At 30.0% G+C, this 27,574-nt stretch overlaps 1 pseudogene; it reads right to left on the bottom strand.

Moving 5' to 3' along the window:
- Positions 1-754: 754 nt before the first annotated feature.
- On the bottom strand, positions 755-27,574 carry LOC118199086 (E3 SUMO-protein ligase PIAS2 pseudogene; annotated as a pseudogene).

Below are 27,574 nucleotides of genomic sequence, written 5' to 3' on the forward strand. Positions count from 1 at the left end.
TTTTTACAAATATCACTTGGGATATTAACTTGAAAGACAATAGAATTTGTACAATTTCCATAAATATCAGAAGGATCTCCCATCCATCAAATATCCTTTAAAATAGAGCTTCAAAATCTTGGGCATAGTCTAATTATGAGAGCATTGAAACCGAGAATATTCATAAAGCAACATATGGAAAATCTGCCATTCAAAAGCGTGATGATGTTTTGAAACATCCTACCAGTTCTAACTTACTTAATATAAAAGTTATGCCATAAGCCCAACACGGAATCAGGATGCCCATTTCTGGATGAAATATGACTTAGTATTCACAAAAGTATTTACCTTTGATTTTACAACAGAGGGATATTAATGAAATTTTTCTAAACCCCCCCCCCAAAAAAAAGATTTAGTTTCTTCTCCTCTCCTTTTTGAATCCAAGACTGTCATCCAAGACTGTCTCTTGCAAATCACTCACATCATCCTTTGCCATATCATGGAGGAAAGAAGTCTTTGGTCCTGTCTTTGGCTGATACAAAAATTGTCAGTGAAAGGAAGATTTTATAACATTGTTCTACAAATTTGGTGAAAATAAAAATATCACATTTGTAATCCAAAGAATGCTAAAATTTATGCTTCTGATCAAAAAATTCTTAGGTGAAGAGTTGCTAATAATTCTATTAATTAAACCTAAGAGTATAATACTTAAAATGTTAATTATTTCACAATTAAATCTTAAATTATTGATAACAATGTATTCCTAAAAGGCAAATGTAAATGAATATCTTTATTCAGTGAAAATACATTAAATAATATCACATACCTTACTTCATTCAAAAAGTTTCACATTCAAAATTCTAATGCTTCATACCTTTCAGCGAATAGCTGAAAAGATGAATAACAGCTAAAATTATTTATACAGAAGCTACAATATTGAATAAAAAGGTAATATGAAAAGAAACACAAGAGTGAAATAATAAATGTTTCACAATTTTTACCACAGATGCATGACTTTGCTGCTGTACAAACAGGAGAATAATTTACTACTACATTTACACCATGTTCTTTTACATTACTAGCTAATTCAAAATATTAACACAATAAAGGATTAAATAATTTAATGCATAAAAACTATTAACATTACTTTAATATCATATTGAATTTCAAAGAATTTTATTGTTATTATGAAAGAAATAAAAAACAATAATTCTTGCATAATTTGGGCACCAATACACAAAAGAAGCCAAAGAATATTAAATTAGAGAGAAATAACCACACTCGATAGCTTCATCTTTGAACACTTCAAATTCTACACAATGAAACCTATAATCAGCTATTTATTATGAAAGAAATCAAAATATAAAAAACATTTTGCATAACTTGGACATAACATTTTGAAACAGACATACTTTGTAAATGTCTTTCATTGAAGGAAATCTTCAACCAGGAAATATTCAAAACACAGGAAATATTGTTAACAGCCAAAAATTTAGATGTTTTTACATCCTTTTATAAGAAAAATATCTGACAATTCAAACGCATATATCTAAGAAAATGTGAAATAATGCATACACACATCTACTTACAGAATACAGATGTTATAGCAAACAGAGCTTATTAATTTTAATGAAGTGCTTCTGAAACATTAAGCCTACATATTTACAATGCTGCACATGTGAAACTGAAGCATATAATACATATTTTATTCATGCTGAAAGCATAGCTACATTGCATAGCATAGTAACACACTTTAAAAAAAAATTAAATTGGAATATAAAGATTGAAAAAAGAAGAATCAAAATAAAAATTACAAATCTCTACAGAGTTATGAAACAGTTAAGAAACTCAGTATCATGAAGTACCCTTAACCAATGATCTAAAACTCAAGTGAAATTCAAGCCGAATGCACAATTTGAAAGTAGCTGATGGACCAGAATACTTTTTAATAACAAAAAAAAAAGTTCTGAAAGTTTTCAAATTTCATATTTTGCCCACAAGGGTGCTTTTTTAATATGTAAACCACATAAAATTCAATTCAACAGCATTCAATTGAAATATTTAAAACCAGCATATGTTTAGAATTTCCAATACAGTATCTCGCGTGCTGGAGTTAATGTTTTTTTTTTTTTTTTTTTTTTTTTTTTGTGTGTCTGTGTGTGTGTACAGTGTTGCCATTGCTCGCTTTGAAATCGCTCAATTTGTTCATAAAAAATTCCTTATAGTTTTACAAAATACGAAATAGATAATAGTACAAGAAATTCAAAATTCGGGCTTTCCAGTGACCATATATGGTTGAAGAATGACGTCGAAATTTGTTGGCTCCAGGTACAGTTGTTTTTTCGCATTGCAAGAAACAATTTGATTCTTCATTATTTAGTTTCTTTAAATATTATACACAGAGATAATATCTGATGTCAACAGTTTGAAAAGTGAATCAACACAGAAAGTGACACAACGTAAAATGCCGTTTTGAGACTACTAGCCCTTTGGGTTAAAATGGTAAACTAAATTTCAAATTACACTTACTGAATATTTACCAAAACATATATAAACAATAATAATAACAACACAAAGGGAAAAATTTCATATTTATATTATTTTTTTATCTGAAGTCTAAAAGCTATTTGTAAGAAAGTCTAATGTTTATATTTCTATTGTTATAATTCAAACATACAGAAAGCTAAACATTAAATTTTAGATTGACAATATTTCAGGTAATTCTAACACATTGAATTTATCACTAAATAACTTGCTTTTGACCTTAAATGGAAGTTTCAGAAGACTGAAGCACCATCAGCTGTTGGTTGGCAAACTAAATTTATTAACTGTACCAACATAGGAAATTCTTCCATCGTACCTTACTCACACAGTCTGATATACAAGTATACTGTGACCAAGACGAAGCCATTCTATTTTTTCCCCCCTCCAATAGTAGTCACACAAATAAAGTTCAACGAATATATTTATGTCTCTAAAACTATGAGCACTGTGGTTTGCAACAAATGCATGACTGAAATGTATCACAGCTGCATAAAATTGCTCCACTTGGAAAATGAATTTGAGACCACTGCCCTTAACTATAACAAAAGTACATTATATAATATGTTTTAAACCCTTAAGCTAGAATACAAAAACTGGGAAAAAAAAATATTTGCAGGTAATAAAATACGCAGGTAAATCAGAAATCAGAAATATAAATTTGTTGAATTTATATTTTAGAATTGTAAATTCATTAACTGGAAAATTACATGCATTTTTCATAATTCTTTTACATACTTTATAAATTATTTAGATATTTCTAGAAATGATAAGCTAAACAATTCAAAACAACCAAATAGTTAAGCATTTACAACAGTTTAATTTTAAAAAAGTTATATATATATTATAAATCATTCTTTTAAGTCATTACAAATATTAGCTGACATTTATTATAAAAAGCACATCTGAACATTTTAGCATTCACATAAACATTCAGATTACAAAATTCATAAGCTAGTTGAAAATTTTTTGGACAAAATGTTTTTATTCAGAAATTTTTCCCCCTTTTCTTTCCCCAAAATCAGTCCATCTTACTGAATTACACTTTATGAGTGATGCAAAAATATGAAAGACTAATTGGTAATATCCAGACACAGCATTTTGTCACTTCTTGATTTAAAAAAAAAAAAAAAAAAAAAAAAAAAAACCTTTATGCACAATTGTCTATTTTCATTGAGATATTTTACTGCTGTTCAATTTAACTCAAATACTATTTCCAGCATCATAAGACAGAAATGCTGTTAAATATTGTGCTGTGTGAAAAGGTGTTGTTTGAGCAAATCTGATATTTCTTCATGATTTCACATAAATGATTTTCAGGAAGTTTGTTCAGTCTGCTCATGGGTTGGCAATACTGACATCCATAAACACTGAGTGGCCAGTCATAATGTGTTATGCCAATTACTCCTCAGGTACATATTTGAAATGCTTCCACTGAAATAATGAATCTAAGTTTTGTATCACCATATACATAACATAACATTTCAAGTGCACCATTACTCTTCTTCCCAATTTAAGATAAAATTCAGTCATACTTCTACCACATCCTCATAGGAATGTATGCTCTATCCACTAAAATAAAATGTACTAAATGGTTTTACTTCTTGTCATCAAATACTTAAGGCAATGGTTGTCTAGCAGCAATTTTAGACACATCAACATATAATTTACTCAAGAGCCAGAATACGATTGGCAAATCTAGTATAGTAACAGAGAAACAGGGATAGCCCTTAAAAATTTTTCAATCAGCCATTATAATAAATAAAACCTATTTTAAATCTTATAATCATTAATAAATTATTAGTAATACCTGAACCCTATTTCAGACATAATTTTCTCATGATGGATAGCAAATTTACCTCAATTTCAGCAACTCAAGTTTTTATTTCTAAACATACAAAGTTTTGTAATTATATGTTAAAAATTTTCGACTTCAAACATAAATAACTTTTTCAATAGTTTTATTTTAATTGAAGAGATGCAGAATTAAAAGTTATACAGGAAAATATAAATATATATAAAAAACAAAATGTCTGTCATGGAAATTTTATACAAACATTTATTTTTCTTCATATTATCAAAATTTGAAAAAGAGCACTTAGTTTTGAACTGAATGAGAATCAAACAAAATAACAATGGATCATAAGTTCATATACAACTTCCCACATTTGCATTGCTCCTTTACCTGGACTTATAAGTGACTCCAAAACAATCAAACCTCAGTTAAGAAACAGGCCTCATTAATGGACAATTTTTGAATCTTTAGACCCCTGACATATCAGATCAATGCTCCAATTTAGTCCTTGCTCCTATTACTGCCTGCTAATGGGTTTCACTGTATCTAACTGCATAGTTAAATTATCACACAATATTTTACTCAGTTACTTTGCATTGTATCAAGTAGACAGATACATGTCTTTATGATACATGATATTTTAAATAAAATCCAGAAGCAAATGGCAACTTAATTATAGCACAAAAGCCAATTTTAGAACAGTCATTGATCAATCACATGTAGTTATTATGTTGATACACATAATTTAGCAATCAATGAATTACAGAAATATACAAGTAATAAATTAATAATTACTGCCAGACCATGAATTGAATTCTTTTTATGTCATATATTTAGAAAGCACACATGTATATTGAAAACAACAATACAATTTTGATATACAATCTATTCCTATAGAAACTATATAGCACAAAAACAATTCAGAGTAAGAAAAAGGAAATGATGTTTACAGATATAAGTTACAGTAATACAAAAGTTTCGATAACATAAAACATGAAATATACAGAAAAATAATTAACCTTGCATTAAGGATATCTGAAATGTAAATCAACTGCACTAGAGTAAATAATACAGTATGCAGAAAATTAATTTTTATATAAAAGTGATTGATTGATTGATTACCCACAACATGCTTTTAAAGTTTATTACATTAAAAACATGAATTTCACAAAAGTCCAAGTTCTCAGATATTTTCAGTACACATTGTTATTACTGAAATCTATTCTAAACTTTCACTCCTGCTCTAGGTTTAATAAACTAAAAAATGTGTCTGGAATGAAAATAATGCAAACATATACTTCCACTGCTGCTTAGTAGCGAACTGATTGACTCGCGGGTATCTTACGAGTAATTAAATAAACAATTCAAAGATACTCAACAATTTACAATTATGATATTAGACATTTAACTTGCATACTATACAACACAAAAACAATTCAGAGTAAGAAAATGAAATGATGTTTAGAGATATAAGTTACAGTAATACAAAAGTTTAGATAATATAAAACATGAAATACACAGAAAAATAATTAACCCTGCATTAAGGATATCTGAAATGTAAATCAACTGCACTAGAGTAAATAATACAATATGCAGAAAATGAATTTTTATATAAAAGTCATTGACTGATTACCCACAATATGCTTTTAAAGTTTATTACATTAAAAACATCATTTTTACAAAAGTCTAAGTTCTCAAATATTTTCAGTACACATTGTTATTACTGAAATCTATTCTAAACTTTTACTTCTGTTCTAGGTTTAATAAACTAAAAAATGTGTCTAGAATGAAAATAATGTAAACATACTTCCACTGCTGCTTAGTAGCGAACTGATTGACTCGCAGGTATCTTCTGAGTAATTAAATAAAAAATTCAAAGGTACTCAATGGTTTACAATTATGATATTAGACATTTAACTTGCATTAGGATATATTACACTAGCAATTTCAGAAGTTAGCAATATCAAGTGTAATTATAAAATTTAAATTTGCGATATCCCTGCAAAATACTTGAGATTAATCGATACAATGTTGAATAATTAATAAGCTGAAAATTTTTGTTATTTACATATTTCTTGCTCCTTCATTAATAATTTAGCATCCATACTCAAATGTATGTATTGATTCTAGTTTCAACAAGTGCATATGTGTTTTACTCATTTTTATAAGTGACCAACCAGCACTTTTCACAATTAGATACTCAACTATGACAGAATAATTTCTATTAAAAGCATCCAAAACATTTCAGTCCATTACATAGCTTCAGTCACCAAAACATATAGCTTTACACTTCTCTGTATAAATGAAAATGTAATAGCATACTATAATAAGATAACAATAAACAGTGAATGGAACATGTTCAATATTTAAAAATGAGCAGATTGCATTTCACTATGATGTTGACTCCAAATAAAAAGGTTGGCATATTCCCACACAAAAATTTAACATAACACATTCTTATTAGAGCACTAGCTATGAAATAAAAGCATAGTTCTCTTGAAATGAAGTGGTCTTTCTAAAACTCAAAAGAAAGTTGTAGATCAAATATGCATATAGCCTATCAGACATAATTAACAATGTTCACAGCTAATAAGATTATGAAAACAAAACGATACTGTTCGTTATCAGGACCGGATTCAGAAATGTTATGTATGTATGTTGTTCATGTAGGCATGTATATATGTAAGCATGAATGTGTGTGTATACATATACATATATATACACACTTACACATGCATACATTCACACATTTCTGAATCCGGTCCAATAACATAAGAGTACTAACAAAACTTTTGAAACTTGAACTTCTGTTCCAAAGTCTGCCTTCCTAAACATGTAGTTCAATTTATAAAGAAATTCACTTTTAATTGAAATACTGGAAAAGTGGTGAATTTTACAGATTTAAAATGCAATAAATTCTAAAACTAAAAATTTACTTGCTTTACGACCTCAGCCACTCGCATATCACCCATGTGTTCAACAACATAGCTATGCAACTTACGAAGAAGTAAGCAGCCCTAAGTAATTTGAAAGTACATGGTTATGCTCTAATTAAGATGAATTTTAAGTACAGTGGCATAGCTATTTTACACTAGATAAAGTATTAAAGAAATCATTGTCAGATTTCAACAGACACAATATTTTTTTTTACATTTCTTCATTCTGTCAAAATTTTTAATGAGAAGTATGAATTCCAACTAATTATGATCATACTTGCAGTAATATGACAGAATTCCCAATTTAAAAGAGAAATATTTCAGAGTTTTCATTCCTATTTTTGATGGGTAGAATTAAACAGGGATGTTGAATAACAGTCCTATGGAACTTTTGCAATTTTTTCTAATCATTTAAGGCCTACAAATGTAAATTTTGCATTTGAGAAATCTTCCTATATTGTCAGCATCACAAAAACTGAATCAATGAAGTTTTGGTATTATTGACAGATTCATAAACAGAAAAATAAGCAAAATAATAACTTAAATTTACAAATTTATATGTTAGAATTAAAATTTTACTTAAAAAATAGTTTTAATTTACTGCCTTTTTGAAAGTCATTTTGAAATTTTTTAGCTATTTGCTTCTATGTTGAGAGAAGTGATAAATTTAAAGATTACCACGAGACAGTGCCAGTGTTTAAGTATTATTAAATGATTACTAACAAAACCATGAAAGAATTTTAAATCCAGCACAAGATGATTCTAATAATGATGAACAGCAGAAAAATGTTTGAAATTTTCAAAATAACAAAACTGTTTAATGTGTCAGGAATAAATCACTGCATATAATACATAAAAAGTTCAAAATTAGCATATCTTAACTAACTATTATATAACAGATGATTGAAAAATTCAAAAATAATCTTTTATATTCTTTTTACCTTCATTTTATTTCTATAAGCATTCAGTTCTTCATTCTCTTTCATAAGTATTCATACTTATATATGTATATATCTTTTAAAGTCTAAATCTAATGATTTTTCTTTTATTCTAGAAATTCCAAAATCTGCACAATCCCTAAGCTTAAGAGTGCATGTTGAATTTCAACTGCAATCGGCATATAAAATTTAAGAAAAAATTACAATTATTAAAATAAAAAATAATGTATTCTATTACAAACATTTAGTACTATCAAAAAAAAAGGAAGAAATTACTTTGAAAATAATTATAAACTAAAAGCTGATACAGTACTTTTATATGAAATAAAGATGATAAATTCTTTAAAGCAAAAATAGGTCTTTATGCATCACAAGGACATCATTTCAAACAATGAATATTCATTTACGAAAAAAATATATCACTTCAAATATATCAAGAATGTCATTTCAAAGTATATCTATAAGTACATCTATGAAATGGTGAAATTTCATTGCAAATTTATATTTTGGCAATCTGCTTTTAATTCAGAATAATTTCTTTCATATTTACTACAGCAGTTTACTAGCAAGCATCATTTTAATCCCGAAAGGATATGCAAAAAAAAAAAAAAAAAAAAAAAAAAAAAAAAAAAAAAGTGTTACAAAATGGCAATTTTTAAGGTATGAACTTTTTTTTTTTATAAATACCAAAAATCTAAAATTATATAGCATTACAGGATAGAAATATCCACCTTAGATGAAATTTTTTAACTTTTTATTTCTAACTGCAACTAATACTGATAAATACAAAACAATCTCGCAACTTTCTAGTTTAGTTTTAACAACACAGCAGCTCAAGGTTTCTAAAATATATATATTTTTTCCCTTACTGAAGTATAAACATTATAAAATACTGCATGCCATATCAATTAATATACAAGGAAAATGCACTAATTTTTTAAATCTTAACAAAAACATTGGAAAAAATTCATAAGATTATCTCTGTCTCCAGTTTCGGACTGTCATTTTAAAACCAAACAAAAACTAGGTAATTTTCAAAAGTTGAAAAAAAAACTGATTTTGTATTCAAATTTTTGACTCGCAGTTAAAAATCAAAAAATTTTCTTAAACAGGTCCAGCTTCATCTTTCCTGAAAATGACTTCCTACTTATTTTCCAAATAGCTCAAATATAAAAACATAAACACGCTAATTATTTTAAGTTTTTTTTTTTTTTTTTTTTTTTTTTTCCAAAAGACTTCCAATTTTTACATTTCAAACAAATAAACCAACATACCAATAATAAAATTTGACTAGATGTGCATATATATACATTAATTACAAATTAGTGCAAAATCCACCAACCATGTTATTCATATTAGTTTGAAACTGTTTACAATTAAATAATTTATCTCAAAATACAGCAAATCTTGCATGAATGCAATCAGAATGAATATGTGTGCATTTCTTCCAACTCAGAAATGAAGTTTTTCGTCTGAACTCTTTTAACAACAACAACAACAAAAAAAAAAAAAAAAAAAAAAAAAAAAAAAAAAAAAACTTAAGAGTTTCAAATTTTAAATTACGTCCAAAGGGATGTTTTTTTAACACTTTGTGCGTTACCTTTATTAAACATCATGTTCTTTGCAATTAAAACATACAATTCAGTTCAAGAGCAATATTGCAAAATAATTTTAAATTGATCATACCTTTAGAATTTCCAATGCACAGCTCATGTGCTGGAGATATAAATGTTTTTTCTGTACAACGTTGCCATTGCTCACTTTGAAATTCTTGAGTTTGTTAATCAAAAATTCGTCAAAGTTTTACAAAATATGTATTTGACAATGAAACAAATTCCAATTTTGGGCTTCCAGATGCCCATATTTGCAGTAGGATTACATTATTTAAAATTTGATGGCTCGAAGTACCATTGTTTTATCAAAGTGCGAGAAACATACATACATTTATGCAGATTCTTCACTATTTAATTTTTTTAAATATAAAACAGGGCGATAATATTTGGTTATGACAGTTTGAAAAGTGAAACGGACATTCAGAGTGATTCAATGCAAAATCGCAAAATGAAAACAACAGTCCCTTTGGACTAAAAAAAAATGTTTAAAAAAATGAAAATCTGAACGCTTTCAGATTTTACATTACGCCCAAAGGGGAGGTTTTTAACATTTTGCGTGTTACCTTTATTTATTAAATATCATGTTCTCTGCACTTAAACCATAAAATTCAGTTCAACAGCAATATCACAAAATAATTTTAAAAGGAACATATCTTTAGAATTTCCAATACACAGTTCCGCAAGCTGGAGATAAAAAGGGGTAGGCAGACTTTTTTTTTTTTTTTTTCTTCTCAATTTGTACTCTGAATCTTTTTCTTCCAACATATAAGCAACTTTGACTGGCTGGACACATTTCAAGATACATGTCTGTATACTTAAAGCAATATTTTTTAACATACGCATATAGTTTGAGCACTCAAAGTTAAAGTTTTGTGCCAATTATGAATAAGCATAACATAACAATACACTCATGACTTTTTGTTTTGGTTCGATGTAACCTCAATTAATTTTTGATAAGCCATATTTTGCTCATTTGAACATACTGCTATCATTGTATTTTTTCTTGAATTTCTGAAAAGGTGATTACAACTTGGAACCAACATTCTACAGAACACCAAGTAGAGGATTAATTTCAAAGTTATAGCATCTTACTTTACAAAAAAGTGCATCTAAATGGACCCTGTATGGTCAGCTAATTATGGCTGATAAAACACTAATGGATTAGAACCTATGGGAAGTTTCTACTTGCAATATTCTAGACAGAGCTTCCGGTAAAATTGGAGGGCTTAACAAAACAGTACAAATCAATAAAAGCACTTTTACAAAGTCCGAAAACGAAGCAGCTCAAATACCAGGTGTTTATTAAATAAAAGTGTCAGTTACTTCAGAATTCTGAAGGAAAAATTAGCTCAACTTTGGTGAGATCTTGTCCAACTTTCACAATTGACGAGATGATACGTATGTAACAGAATTAAAGTTTACAATTCGGTATTCATTGTTTCTTTGGTGATTCCTTTTTGACGCCAAGATTGGCACAATTTCAAGATGGGCATTACACAAAACCAAAATAAGAAGTCGAAGAATTGCACAAACTCGGTGTCCATGTACACATCGATCTATTTTCACTTAAAAAAACATCAGAGAACTGCACAAACTAGGCATTACATGCTGTTTTGTTCACATACAAACTGATCTACTTTCACTTAAAAAAACCGGGAAGCTAAATCAAAGTTAAAACTATCACGGTAACCAGAAATGGAGTTTCATTGCCAAAACTGAACAAAACTTTTCGCTAATCAAAGGGACATCCAATTCTACACTAGAGCCTTAAAGTACTTTCATTTCTTATGTTGCATATGATTTTCACATAAAATACTACTATACAATACACACCACATATATTATAATCAAGTAAAAGAGAACTAATTTTAAATTTCTATTTCTGCTGTATGTGAAAAAATTATAGTAAAAGTCAACTTTTAAGTATATAATAATATAACTTATAACTAGAATATTATATAACAAGGAAATAAAATGATTAAGCCAAACAATCTGTTATTGTCAAATACTGAACAATTTCAATAATTTTAATTTACCTTAAATTTTCTACAGCATTAAAAATTACCCTTGCAGCTGGATCATTTTTAGAAATTACTGTCAGTGGTTTTATCAGCAAATATAAAAAATAATTTCAAATAAATATAACAATGAATTGCAGAAATACATTACATTTATTATCCCAAATCATGTTCCTAAACATTTGATTTTCATCATAACAGAGTAATGCTAGAGATATTTCTTTCTTCTTAAATAGTGCGATCAATTCATTTTCAAAATGCAAATAACCCTACTATGAAAATGGACTAGCACCTTTTACGCAATGCACAGAAACCTTACTTTTCATGAGCAGTTCTAATTTCCATAGCCCAATGTTGGTAGTACTATTCCCTGCAAAACAGCTGATTAAATTAATCTAAGAATGCAACTGAAAAAATACACACTCCTGATTTAAAAATATGTAAACACAGATTCATACTTCGGATTCTACAAATAGCAGGGCAAATAATATAATTTTAAATAGCAAATATGTGTACACTATTTTTTAAAAAAAAGTTAATTTACAAATTCGAACATGTACATTGAGCAAAAAAAAAAGGGGGGGAGACTGTTCTGTATCTCCCGTTCTATCGACTGATTGATGATATTCAACTTGCATTTTTCATGTCTCGAAAGCACGACTTAGAATCAGGGCTGTGGAGTTGGAGTCATGGAGTCGGAATCGGGCAGATTTTGGGGTAAAAGGAGTCGGAGCTGGAGTCGCTAAAAACAGGTCGACTCCAACTCCAGATTTTGTTGGACAGTTTGAACTTAAAATGAAATTAAAAAAAAAAATGAATGACAAGCTCAGTTATTATTTTTATTTATGAGCTGTACACATTAATAAATAGTTATTTTCTATTTTATTGGCCTATTAATAAATAAATATAAGGGAGGAGGATGGATGTGATATTTGCAATTAGTGATTAAACTGATTCATTTAGTTACAAATCTCACTGGTAAATTTAGGTAAGCAGCAAGAACTCCTAAATTTGATGCTATTCTTAGGAAGTGAGCAGGGAAAGAAGCAATTACTGATCAAGCACTGTGATAAGGAAATACATATTTGATGATAAAGAGGTTTTTTAGAATTAAGAAGCTTTTTAAGAGATGTAGACAACCCTAATGTTTCACTAACAGAAAGACTGCAGAATGTTCTTGCAGAATTGGAAACTCTTCTTTCTGTATATAGCCACAAAAAAGCTGCAATCTGAAGAATTGATAGAAGGCAAGAATGGGATGTTTGTTCTTTCTGAAATGGAGGGCTTATTGCAGAAGGAATCATTTCTTCAATGAAGAAAAGCGAAATTAATTTGCTAGACAATGAGATCTTGCTGGGTTCAATATATGAAGATCCGAAACACCAAATTTTCTTGGATGACGAACAAATTAAAAAGGCAAAGAAAGTCATCTATGAACTTTCATTAAGAAAGAAATTATTCTCAGAACAACTGGAGATTTCAAATCAGGACAGTAAACCTGCAGAGATTGAAATTGAGTCTCTATGATCCTTTTCCAATGATGAATTATATTTTGAGAAATACAGTCAAAAGTCGTTAATTCGGACACCCATAATCTGGAATGATCTATAATCCAGACCTCAAAGCTAAAACCTTTCTGCGCATGCGCCGCGTTGACACATGCGCAAAAGCGTTTACGCGTGCGCATAAGACCTTTACGCGCTCGTGCATATGTGTGCGCGCAAGTGCAGAATACAATCAAGATTTTTGCGTGCGCGTTTAACGTATAACGGACGGTATAAGCTAAAATTATACAATTATCTATTTCAGTTAATGTTGATGCTTGCGTTATTCCTTAATCTTCGAATTGGATGCAGCTTATTATTTTTTGCAGACTGTAAGAGCAATTTTATAAAAGTAAACTTGAACTTTCGATTATGTCAATTTCCTATTCTGGAGCTCCCAAAGGATCTACAAAACGAAAGTATGTCTCGATGTCCGTCAAACAAAAAGTGGAATTGCTGCAAAAAATGGATAAAGACATGAAGAAGGTGACAGAGAGGTTAGTGAAAACGAAAAAATTTCGATTGACAAGTTAGTCGGTATTCTCGGCACAGCAATTACGGGACTTGAACAGAGAAGCTTTTTAACTGAACAAGAAATTATGTCTGTTTATAGAATTAAAGAGAAAGTATTATCACATAAAACGAAACAACTTACATTGAAAGAAATGTTTAATAAAGTAAACAAATAAATATTAAGCTTCTTTTTTTGTAAATTTTGATACCCTTTAGATCATAATTGTTCTTTATTTCCTAAAATACGGTTTGATATTTTTAATTTTAGAATTTGTGCATGCCATCTTACGAGATTTAAACTGATGATCTATAATCCAGAAAAATCAATAATATGGAATTGCCGAAGTCCCGACGAGTCCGGATTAACGACTTTTGACTGTATTTTTGGATAATATTGAAAAGGCTAAGGCAAAGCGAACGGAAAAAAAAAAAAAAAAAAAAAAAAAAAAAAAAAAAAAACAATAGCTTTTAGATACAAAAATGAAAAAATACAATCAAGATTTCTACACGGCCTTTGAAGAAATAGAGAAATATGATTGCACTTACTAGACACATCTAGAAAGACTCTTCTCAGATCTGAAGTTTATCAAATCGGATCTATAGCCCTCCAACAAAGAAAATCTTGCTGAGGCTATACTGCTTCTTAGAAATAACTAATGCCAGTTTTTCCATTTTATAATAAATGCTAATTAATAATTTGCTATGCCCTCAATGTTTTTTCTGTAGCATCTATTACTTCTTTTATATTAAAAGAATAAGCTGTAACCCATGTGTATACATTTACATATATATATGCAAGATAAAAAAACATGAAAGCAAACTTCTAAATTTAATTCGCTATAACCTCTTTTATTTTCTATTTCATTTGGAAACTTCACCTATCTGTCCTAAAAACAGCACTTTAGTATAAACCGTGTCATTCAAATTAATCATGCGATCATGCGATCTTACGCAACCTTTAATGCAGATGCCTCTTGACCATCACCTAATTGTAAACCAAAACTTAAAACTGACTCTTTTGCCTGCCCCCTTCTTCCTTTGCATTACTACTGCGACACTCACTCTCTTCTGGTTTATGCTTCCATCCTGTTAAGATGCTTTTGCTTGTGCTTTGCAGCTACCTTCTTTGTTCAAGGAATATGTGCTGATGAAACAAAAATGGAAAGCGCATAAGACGCTAGTCCGTATGTGAACCAAATATTGCGAATCCTGACTTGCTTTCTTCAATAATAAAGTTATCTTGAATCCAGACACGTCTGCCACGTTTCTTCGCTGCTCATCTGTTATGCCACCGCCAAGCTTCAAATCATTCATTTTATATCAAGACATTTTTAGCCGGACAAGATTCGTGTACCTGCTGCCTAGAACTCCAATGGGAAATGTATCTACAAGTTCATCATTCTTAAAATTAGATATCATCGAGTATTCAAATATGGTGCCTATTTCATTTTGTAAATTCTTCAGAAAAAGTGCATGGAACTAACTTCCAAAATTTGTGCTTTCATTACATATATATATATATGAGGGAGTCGAAGTCATTAAAATTCCAGGAGTCGGAGTCGGTCATTTTTCCTACCGACTCCATAGTCCTGCTTTGAATATGTATTGACACAAAAATTAAATGGTATGCCAGTTTTTTTCCATATTTTGTTTCTATGTGCTCAATCCTGTAGAAATCCCACAAGTGTATTAAAAAAAAATTAACTCTCAAAATTTTAGCTTCTAAATGTTAATTAAATTTGGTATATATTTGTTAATATATCTTTTTTTAAACTTATTTGATTCCTCCTTTCCCATTTTTAAATTTAGGTTCATTCCAAGTAAAATTCACTCATTTTTCATGATTTAGTTTTAAAATTTGTATTTTTAAATAATTTTTTTAAAAAGATTTTGAATTATAACCTATAAAATTTTTAACTTCATCTTAAAGCAGATGCATTTCTAGGCACACTTGCAAAAAATTAGTTTCTTATTCAAAATTTTCTACAATATACATGAATTTACACTTTGGCATATTTGTTATAAGCAATAATAACAGCGAATGTGGTTTATGCACTTTATTGAAATTATTTGAAAGTATGAACAATGACTTCCTCTCTCCATCTCGTCTACAATGAAAAAAAGGAAAGGAAAATAGGTTGCTATAAATTAAGAAGTTCGCCAAGTGAATTATTCTCGGCACAAACTAAACAAAATGCGGCAAAATAAATTTTTGAATTTTTCACTAAATTTTAGAAAATTTAATATTTAGGCATAATATGAGTTATAGAATCAAAATATGGAAAACAATTGGCATGTAATTTCAGAAAAAGTCCGATTTTGTGTCAAAATACTTCTGTTAGAATCATGCTATATATAAATCTAATATATATCCCAAGTCGCGCTTTCGAGACATGAAAAACGCTATTTCGTCAATCGGCCCGGTAGAACAGGAGATATAGAACTGTTCCCTTTTTTTTTTTTTTTTTTTTTTTTGCACAGCGTTCACTGAAGGGACAGAGATAATGCAAACAGACAGGGTAATTAGACATCATAGAAATAATTTAGAAGTATCATTCAAGAGCTATAAAAATTGACATTTAAATCATTACTTACAAAACTAATTTCCAGTTTTTTCAAACATTACATGCATTTGATATGAGTTAAGTAACATCTTTTTTACACAGGTCCTTGGGAATAAAATTGCCAAAATATTAAAAATGGTTTCCACTACAAATTTTACCACCCCTAAACAAGCATGCACTGTACTTCACATATACAAGCCAATATGAAAGACTTTTAAAGAAGTAATTGATAAATACCCAATTTAGTGTTATCCTCTACATTTAAATGTTCCTTTATATAAAAATATCAAACTTTGTCCACAATGTTTTATACTTATCAACAGAATAATGATTAAAAAAAATTGGTACCAGATTAGCAAAATTTATTATTACTGAATGCATATATAATTTGATATCCTTAACCAACCCAAGACTATCTTTCTGACTTGTTGAAAATATCAATACTGAAAATCAGTATGATTTACTTTTCATATGATCACACTCAAAATTCTTTGCAGTTTGTAATATTTTATGCCTGGAAATATATATTTTCATTGAGAAACAAATTCAAAGAGGCACTTTAATTCCTCTCCACCACAAGTGACCCAATAGAAAAGTCTGTATAACATTACAAGTTTCAATGAGGTTTGAATCCTTGCGAAGGGGCAATTTTAAGCTATTTTTCCTTTTGAAAACTCTCACAAAAAAAAAAATAAAAAAAAAAATAAAAAAAAAATCTATATTTCCTCCTAGACAGGAGACTCTTGCATGCTTTGCTAAAACTGATTAAATAAAGACATTATTGTCAATGTTTACTATCATCAAAATCTTTTAGAATGATAGTTTAAAATAAATATAAGTACTAATTACAGAAATAAATTTTGTTATTGATCCAGGGAGTAGTCATCAATATTAGCTAAACAAAGCATACTCTGAGAACCATAATATCCATAATGTTAATTTTTCCCATGTCTGTGCAACACTGGGATAAATAATAAAAAATTTTTAATATTACCAAATGATAGAAAATGTTAATAAATTAAAAACTTCAGCCCTGTGAACTTCATCTAATAAAGGATATGGAATGCAATTGTTGCAATGCAAAATTTCCCATAATTCTATTTTATCATGAGAAATTAAAGAATTCTGTAAAAATTAGGCAAAAACAATTTAGAGTTTGAAATATCTCAGCTATAGAAACCAACACTACTAAAACTTAAAAAAAGTAAGAGAGTTAAAAAGAGTAAACCTGCTACAGGACATTTTACCTAATATAAACAATAATAGTTCACTGCATTTTTAATAAATAAATGATATGGATATTGTCTCAATTTCAAAACAAAACAAAACAAAAAATTCTGCCAATGTAAACATAAATGAAAATCTGTGTCTCGTCAAATACTTTACTTTCAACAAATCATGAATAAAAATCAATCATCTTCTGTATACCAGGTAAGAACCTTTTTCTTTAACTTTGTTACTTATTACATTATATATTAAAGTCAATTTTAAAAACTGATCTTCATTACATAAACACCTCATATTTTTACATGGTAAAAATGTAACTGTTTATCTTATTAATTAAACCGGACACAATAATTCTGGAAAGAAAATTTAATTCTCTACACAAATCCATACAAAATTATCTCATGATCTTGATAGAATGACACTTTCATAAACCCCACTTAAATATGAGAAAGGATAAGCCATATATACATTGCTGTATAATGTTTTATATAATCATTTAGAACAGGGGTCGGCAACCTGCGGCTCTTTTGATGTAATCTTGCGGCTTTCCAGTTCCATACGGAAAAACTATTAATTTATTATCAAAACTCTTAAAAAATAAGAAAATATATTTTTCAGTACCTAATTTCTCAATAGCTTTTATTTTCATAATCGTTAATTACACTTAACATGACCGTAATGAGATAAACTTGATTCATTGTTACTGTACTGTTAATTTAAATTAGCTCCGCCGTCAGCATGGCAGCTGGTAAAAAAAAAGAGAACTGAAGAAGAAAACCGAGAATTCAATCAGGATTAGGCGGAGTCATTTGCATTCATATGTAACACAGATGGCCTTCCGAGTTCTCTCATTTGCCAACAAAAACTCGCACACAATAAGAAGTCAAATTTGGGGAGACACTTCACTACAAAATATACCCAGTTTGCTGGTAAATATCCAACTGGAGACGCACGAAAAAAGCTCTTGAAGAGCTAAAAAAAAAGTTATGTGCTAAGTAACTGGGCACAATCTTCCAAATGTAAATCTGCCAAGCTCTGCAGTATCATTAGAAATTGCAAAAAGAGTAAAACCATTCACGTCAAATACGTCAAAGATTGTTTTATATGTGCATCTGAATAACTGTTTTGAGATATTAAAATCAAAGCAGAAATCAGGGAAAAATCAAAGATTTACGATTATCTGCAAAAGCAGTACAAGATAGAACTGCTAAGATGTTTTCAAATGTAACAAATATGCAAGTGGAAGACATTCAGTCGGCTTCTGCCTTATCACTTGCTATAGATGAGTCTTCTGACATAAAAGACACGACACAAGTTACCCTTTTCGTAGGGTATATGTCCTCCCAAGGTCCAAACGAAGAACTGTAGGATTGCTATCGCTCTCAGGACAAATTCTCATGTAGAAGATATAGCAAATGCTTGTGCAAAAATGCCTGGAAGACAATGGAATTGATATAAATAAAATCGTTTCGATAGCAACTGATAGAGCCAGAAGTATGAAAGGAATACATAGAGGGGTAACATCAATTCTTCAGAAAAAAGTAAACCATGAAATTCTAATGTTTCACTGTGTAATTCACCAAAAAGCACTTTTTGCCTAAACATTTCCGGCTGAAATAGTTGAGGTAATTAAGCTTATTAACAACATTTTGCAAAAGTACTCTACCATCACCATCTCAAAGATTTCCTTGACAGATAACCAGTTTTCTGACCAACTTCTGCACAATAAAGTGCGATGGCATTCCAGAGGTAACTTATTGCAATTGACAATGGAATTGATATAAATAAAATCGTTTCGATAGCAACTGATAGAGCCAGAAGTATGAAAGGAATACATAGAGGGGTAACATCAATTCTTCAGAAAAAAGTAAACCATGAAATTCTAATGTTTCACTGTGTAATTCACCAAAAAGCACTTTTTGCCTAAACATTTCCGGCTGAAATAGTTGAGGTAATTAAGCTTATTAACAACATTTTGCAAAAGTACTCTACCATCACCATCTCAAAGATTTCCTTGACAGATAACCAGTTTTCTGACCAACTTCTGCACAATAAAGTGCGATGGCATTCCAGAGGTAACTTATTGCAATGTTTTACTTTGTGCTTCAGTGAAATAAAAACATTCATCAATGAAAAAAGCATTGACCATCCCGAATTGGAAAAAGACAAACGGCTGCAGAACTTCTACTTCATGGTAGATACCACAATGAAACTAAATGAACTAAATCTAAAACTGCAAGAAAGGGGCAACCCAGCGTACACCTTACTTAAAGAAATAATTTGTTTCGAAAACAAATTACTTATTTTGTTTAAGACATAGAGAGCAGTAAATTAATTCATTTTAAAAATCTGAAGTATATCACAATGAGACCAATGCGACTATTGACACAAATTACTTCAACATAGCTTTAAATAACATGACGGATGGATTCGCCGAGAGATTCGAGCAATTCAAAACAAACAAAAGTACTCTTGCGTTCATAGTAAATCCTCTCAACGCAAATATAAATGATATCAACAATGAGATATTTGGAATTGATGGTGGATCGCTTCAAATGCAACAGCTGTATTCGAAAACCAAAGACTTGTGGAGTGGCAAGTTCACAGAACTCAAGAGCCAGATGGAAGAGTCTAGATTCATGCACATCAAGCAGCACAAGAGGGCAGCTCTAAAAGAAATTTCGCGAGTTGAGGCCCTCATATTTAGGGCATGGAATAGTCTTCCAGAATGGTACAGTGAGGTGAAGAAGTTGGCATATGGAGTACTGACGATCTCCGGGTCGACATATTCGTGCGAGCAAGCGTTCTCTTGCATGAATATAATAAAAATGTAACGTTTGAAATCAACTAACAAATAAAAATCTAGAGTTGTGCTTCAAACTTAAAACAACAAGTTATAAGCCAGATTTAGTCATTCATTCAAAAGGCATGCAAAGCCAATGCTCCAACAGATGTAACTACCTATATTTGTACATGTTTATATATATATATATTATTCCGTATTTAAAGCCGTTAATTTCTCTGTGTTGCAATCATATGATATAAGTCAAAAATCAAATATATATAAGCAAAACTATAATACTGAAACGAAACTTTTTAGTGGCTCTTTAAAAACTGGGAAATTTTGTAAATTGTAACTTTTGGCTCTGCCGTTTCAATAGGTTGCCAAGCCCTGATCTAGAACCACATAACAGGTAGCACATTTGTATTTCCACAAAGCCCGATTACTGTTAGGCCTACAGTTCCAAAAATTTTCCAGCAGTTTTTCAAAATATTGTTTTTTTTTGGTACTTTTCGGTTATGCACCTGACACATTTAATTGCACCTGTGAAAGAAAAGCCTAACACATGCGAGACCCCACCATACATGTGCTGTTGAGAAACAAAATAATGCCTGGATTATAAAATTCTAAATATATTAAATATGTTGAAGTGACTCAGGTATTAAAATATGATGAAATGTATATAAAAGAGGAATAATTGTATTATTGAATAATTGTATATAAAAGAGGTATAATTGTATTTGAGAAAGCACAATATTTGCAGATATTTATCCAATCGCCATTCATATTTTTCCCTCTAAAGACTGACATATAAACATGGAAACGAGTACAACTAGCTTACTTATATAACCTTGAATGAGAAGTTTACTTCAGCCTGGAAACGATACACCAAAGTTATCTTACACTAATGAAATTATTTTAGGGAACATACATGATCAATGTGCATGATAACAAGATGACAACAATCATTGAAATTTTGGATAAAAAAAAATTCATCCAATTCATTATCATTCATCCTGTCATTAAGTTCCAAATATCTTCAAGTTTAACTAAGTGACAAATAAAACACATAATGAAAGCTACTCAAGATTAAAAACTTCTGACAAATATTTTATATCTGAATAATTTCAGTATGTTTAACTTTTTTGGTACTATACGGTTTTGAAGGCTGCAAAAAATCGCCAAACTATTGTTGATGCCAGTGCTGCCAAAAAATATTGCGGCACCCCTAATGCAAGAAAGGAAGTATAATAGTAATTAACTATGTAAGATTGACGTTTTAATTTAGATGAAAGGTTAATTTCATATATTACTTTTTTATTATTATAATTTATATAAAAAAGGCTAAACATGACTGAATGGAAGCATAAGATTAAATAACTATTTCAGATCATTATTATAATTTATATAAAAATTACTAAACATAACTGAATGGATGCCTGCATCGCTATTTCGCTACAGAGTTAACTAAAGCATGCCTTTTCTTTAAAAAAATTCTCGGTAAAGTGCAGAATCGCCCACTTATTTGTTCGCCGCTTTTTACAAGGGTAAAACAACAGGATTTTTGTCAATTTTCTTTTACTTTTTAAGTGAAAACAGGTCGATGTGTACATAGGTAAAGTCAAGGCTGTGCGCAGTGCCATTTTTGTACAATTCTGTGATTTTTTTTTTTAAAGTGAAAATAGGTCTATGCGTACATGGATACCGAGTATGTGCAATTCCTAAAAGCGCGTCAAGCAGTGGGTGATTCTGCATTTTATCCAAAATTCTATTGCAGATGCATCATGGGCAATCCCTAAATTGTTAAATTCATGGGATATCAAAAAAGGATTTAAAAATTAAACTAGTATTTCAATGACGTCTTAAGAAATATAAAACTATATAAACTTACGCAATCTGAAGTCAGCACGTATGCTAGATTTGGCGCAGTGTTAAATGGGAGCGTTTGCTAGATTTGGCGCTTTTGCGCATACATTTCCACTGTAATTTTTTACGGTCCTCAAAACGGAATAGTACCACTTTTTTTAACATACTTTTATAAAGCCAACAATTTTCTTCTCTCTGACAAGATGCATACTGGCAGAATTTAAATAAAAGAAATAAAATTCCTTCCAATAACCAGAAATATAAACTCACAGTGGGACTCCTATAAATAAACTAAAAAAAAATAAAAAATAAAAAATTGGGGGACAGAAAAGTGTTGCATATATATTTATTGCACATTCTGAGCTAATTTATTCTTAGTACTTCAATTTATTCTCTGTTCTTAGTACATAGTAGGTATATTAACTATATATTATCCATATATATAATGCATATTTACAAAATTACTTTACCTAAGTGAATTATGAGACTGTAATAAGCCTATTACGAAAAGTTTCACCATTATTTCCATATACAGTACAAAGTCCGTAATCCGGACTCGTAGGGACTTTGGCGATTCCGGATTAGGGGTTTTTCCGGTTTATAGATCTTCAATTTAAATCTGGTACGATGGCATGCAAAAATTATATGATTAAAAATATATCATAATTTATGAAATAAAGAACAATTATGATCTAAAGAGCATCAAAATTTACAAAAAAAAAAGCTTAGTATTTATTTGTTTACTTTATTAAACATTTCTTTCAATGTAAGTTGTTCAAGATGCTTCCACAAAAAATTCAAAAAGTTCCTTTTTCTTGTGTCATATATAATGGACTTTCCAATGCCATACTTCTCGCATAATTTCGAGACGAATAGGCCTTTATCCATTTTTTGCAGCAATTCCACTTTTTGTTTAATGGACATCGAAACATGCTTTTGCTTTGTAGATCCTTTGGCAGCTCCAGAATTGGAAACTTTTTGACATAATCGAAAGTTCAAGCTTAATTTTTATAAAATTGTTTTAACAGTCTGCAAAAAATAAGCCAGATCCAATTAGAAGATTAAGGAACAGTACAATCTGCAACATTAACTGAAATGCCTTAGATAATTTTAGCCGAGCTTATACCGTCCATTATTTATTAAATGCGCATGCGCATAAAGTTTGTAGCTTTGAGGTCCGGTTTATAGATCATTCCAGATTATGGACATCCGGATTACAGACTTTGTACTACAGGTTTTAGTCTGGTCAATCTACATAGATTCCTTTAAAAATCATATGCTGTCTAAACATTATGTAAAATTAGCCCCCCATTTTAATTCCTTTCTAAAAACATAGGTAGTTTTTTCTTTATCCCATACATCCCACTCTAAATCATTAAAGTTTACTAATAGAAATAAAAAAATTTATATAATGATTGCACAACATCCTGAAGAATATAATTGCTATTGTTAAAAATTCTATACATTTACACATTAATAGATAACTATTTCATGCAATAAGAATGATACAATAAGAGCTGCATTCACTTAAAATATTCAAAGCATAATTTAGATTTTCCGTTTTCTAAAAATGTTATGAAATCTGATAATATCACTGATTTTTGGCTAACCAAGAATTAATTTCATTTTACCAAATTAAGACCAATATGATAAACAATTTTCTGTTGTACTACTTACAACTAGATAAACAGAGTTCACAAATCCTTCAAATAAACAATAATATAACTAAGAATGCAGTAAATAAATTTATACTCAAATTTTATGAAGAATTTATAATTAGTCCCTTGTAAATAAATAAAAAAAAAAATATATTTTTAAGAAAGTAACTTAACTGTGAACAATTCAAAAGATGTTTTTGCTGTATTTGATTCTAACCATGGTTCATTTTTCGCAGGCATACTTTAACAAAATTTTAAAATTAAGAATACTTTTCCCCCTCCCCCTACATGTTAAATATGCACAGTAATCTGACTTAAGAAAATGCTAGTCTCTACATAACCTGCAATAATTCATATTGAATTAATAGTCAAATACAAAAATCTTAAAAACAGCAGTGGAATAAACTTGAACTTGTACGATGTAATTAAATCAGTAATGTAAAATAATATTTATAAATTTTTCACTTTAATTCAGATAATGTCTTAAAATCTGAGAATGAAAGTTTCAGAAATAACCATAATACTGCAGGCTAAGTGTAAATTTTAAAAGCAATTAAAAACTTACTGACCTTAACTGTTTAAATATTAGAAATTAAAAATTTTATGCAGTTATATAAAATTTGAAATCACATTAAATTATCAGAGGCACATAATCATTAAAGCTATTTTTTTTTTTTTTTTTTTCAAGTATCGTTTGCAAATTAGGAGTTAGCCAAGAGGTCATATAAAAAGGAAATGTAAGATTTAGATGCTTACTTAAAGCAATATGCTGTCTTTTTTACTAGTTACTCACAGATACTTAACAAAAAGTTCATGTTATTTAAGACAAAATTTATTTCCTAGATACTGATATACATATGAAATTAAGAATGGATCATCTTCATACAAAAAACAAATGATCACATTAATATATTTTGCTTTTACAAAATGTGATTTTAAAGATGTATAATTTCGAATGTGCATCTTGTCTGTACAGAAAAAGCTTTAATTTCTGACATATAGCTAAATTAGCCATTTTTATCTAACAAAAGCTAAATAAAATATGCTAGATATATTAAATTAACAAACAATTTGCAACAGCTTTTTACGTCGTACAAAAAAAATGATTTTTCATACACTAATTCCCATTTATCCTCTAGTTTAAATATCCATTTCTTTGAATATTAAGAAATAAAATTCTGCAATGTTGAGAGAGAGAGAGAGAGAGAGAAAGTAATTTCAAATTACTTAAACAAAGGTAAATTTTTCAGGAAAACTAAAATGCTAATATGCACATTACTTATAAAAGCACAGATATTAATTCCTTAGTGCTTCCGCAGACAAATGCTTAGATGAAACCATAATCTTTCGAATTCCACATATGATGAATTTAAGATTAATCGATGGATATGACTTCAGGTGATGCTGCATCATCTTCAAGTGGGATTTCAAACGTTTCATCTTGTGTTCGCTGAATTAAGGAATACAAATCGAAATTCCTAAAATCCTGAACTGTTGAGCTTTGAGGGCTATTTAAAACTTCCAATTGATCATGGAATGTGCTCGTAGAAGGTGGCGAACAATAGGGTTCTGAAGGAGATGCTGGAGAAGTAACATCTTTGTAGCTCGGAGATCCTGGCAAATCAAGTGTTTGTGGTGTAATGCAACTTACATCACTCTCAATAAGAGGCTGGGCAACAGACGTAGCTTTTTCAGATATAGCAGCAACAGCTGAAGAATCCATCAGATCAGATTTAGATGAACAGGATGCAAGTGCATCAATTGACTTTGTTACTGTATCTTGCACTGTTGTGGAACTTAATGGTGAATATATAGGAAGTAAACTTGGAGATATAACTCCAACAGGTTTACAAGGTTGTTTTTTCTTAGGTACATCAATCCAGGAATCTTCTGTATCACTATCTGATTCCAGACTTATAACTTCAACTCGTTTTTTTGGTTTGGGAGCTTCTTTTTTTACAATCTTTGCAGCTTCAAATGATGTTTCACTGATTTCAGGAGGGGCTTTTTTTATGGGCATCACAGGTGTCCAAGAACCATCTTCATGAAACTGCACTTCTGTACATTCTGATGGCGCTCTTTGTGTTATATCTAAGAAGAGACCATCAATTGCCAAATTTTTAAATAAAGCAGGTTTATCACAAACAGGGCATATCCATTTAGGTTTTCTTTCATTCATTTGTAAATACAACGTAGCGTCAAAACACTGAAGATGAGTACATGTCAAAGCACGACAAGGAAGTTTCATTTTTATTTTTCCAAGTGGGCATATTAAAGATCCTCTTAAACTCATAGTTGCAATCTCAGCATCACGGTCTTGACACAACTTTTCCTTAATCATTGCTGTTGTGTGGTCAGGATTTCTCACTCCATTTGATTTCAAGCGCTTTATTAGTACTGATGACGTCTGTTTTTGAACTAAAAATATTCCTACAACATAGGCTCTAATACAGTTTATACCCCAAGAAATGTGAACTTCATTTGGTTCTGAAACACTCTTCTTAATGTAAACCGTTATGTCAATCGGACGTTTTGGACGCTTGGGCTCTACACCAGGTTTATTGGTTGGAATAGGATTGGGTAAATTGATCACAGTTTTATTTACTTTAATACAAACGCTTGTTGGAATTTCATCCTCTTGGTCACAACTAGTGTCCAAGAGACATACACGTAGTTGTACTTGTACATCACAGTTTTGTAATTCATTCAACTGCTGACGAGTAAAATAAAACACAAAATCCCTTTCTTGAAATCGTTCATTTTGAAGGGGAACAAGACTAGTTGGTCGCAAAAGTTCTGCTAATACATCATAAAAAGGCAATTCCTTGAATTTCACTTCTGGATAAACAGGATATGGAGACATAACATTCAACCCAGCATTTGGTGGAAGCATATGTTTACTCATATTCTGCATATATCCAGGTATTGCAGAGCTAAGAGATCCACGGTGATCAGATGTATTTCCATAGTTACTACCCATTGGTTCATTGATTGTAGCTAAAGGATATATATCTTGAGGTTCGGGAAGAGCACGAGATTGCTGATATCTGTTCATATGAAGTTCTCTTATCTTCATGTCGATGGATGCTGAATGGAGTTTAATCAGATCAAGAGCTCTATTCTGCAAGTCGTATTTCTTGCCGCCCTTATTTCGCCCAGCATAGCTTAAAAGTGATTGTAAATCACTGACCCTAAAGCCGCGAACCATCTTCTGCAATTCCAGGTCCGAATTCGACATAATGTTATGAATTTCGAAAAATACTTAGCTACTGAAAAAATTTATAAACAAATAATTCCAGTACTAATATAAAAAAAACTATACTTCTCAATTTGCACACAGTATCATCACATAACGAAATTCTAAGTATATACTATTAAATTGTTGCCAAATGAAAATAACTATAGTTACGAAATCGGTTGCGAAATCAATAATTTGCATAAATCTATACTTTCATTATAAATGTTCATGTTTCCAAAAATTCATTTCATTACATTCTACTTTTCTATGAATTTCTGTATTATAGAGAAAATGCATCTCAGTGGCGCAAAACACATTCCACAAAAGAAGAAGAGGAAGCATTTGATCACGGGTGCTAGGAA

This window comes from Stegodyphus dumicola, chromosome 9 (genome assembly GCF_044657685.1).
Source record: "Stegodyphus dumicola isolate Sdum_Otavi_A_Nest chromosome 9, ASM4465768v1".
Taxonomy (NCBI): Eukaryota; Metazoa; Arthropoda; class Arachnida; order Araneae; family Eresidae; genus Stegodyphus; species Stegodyphus dumicola.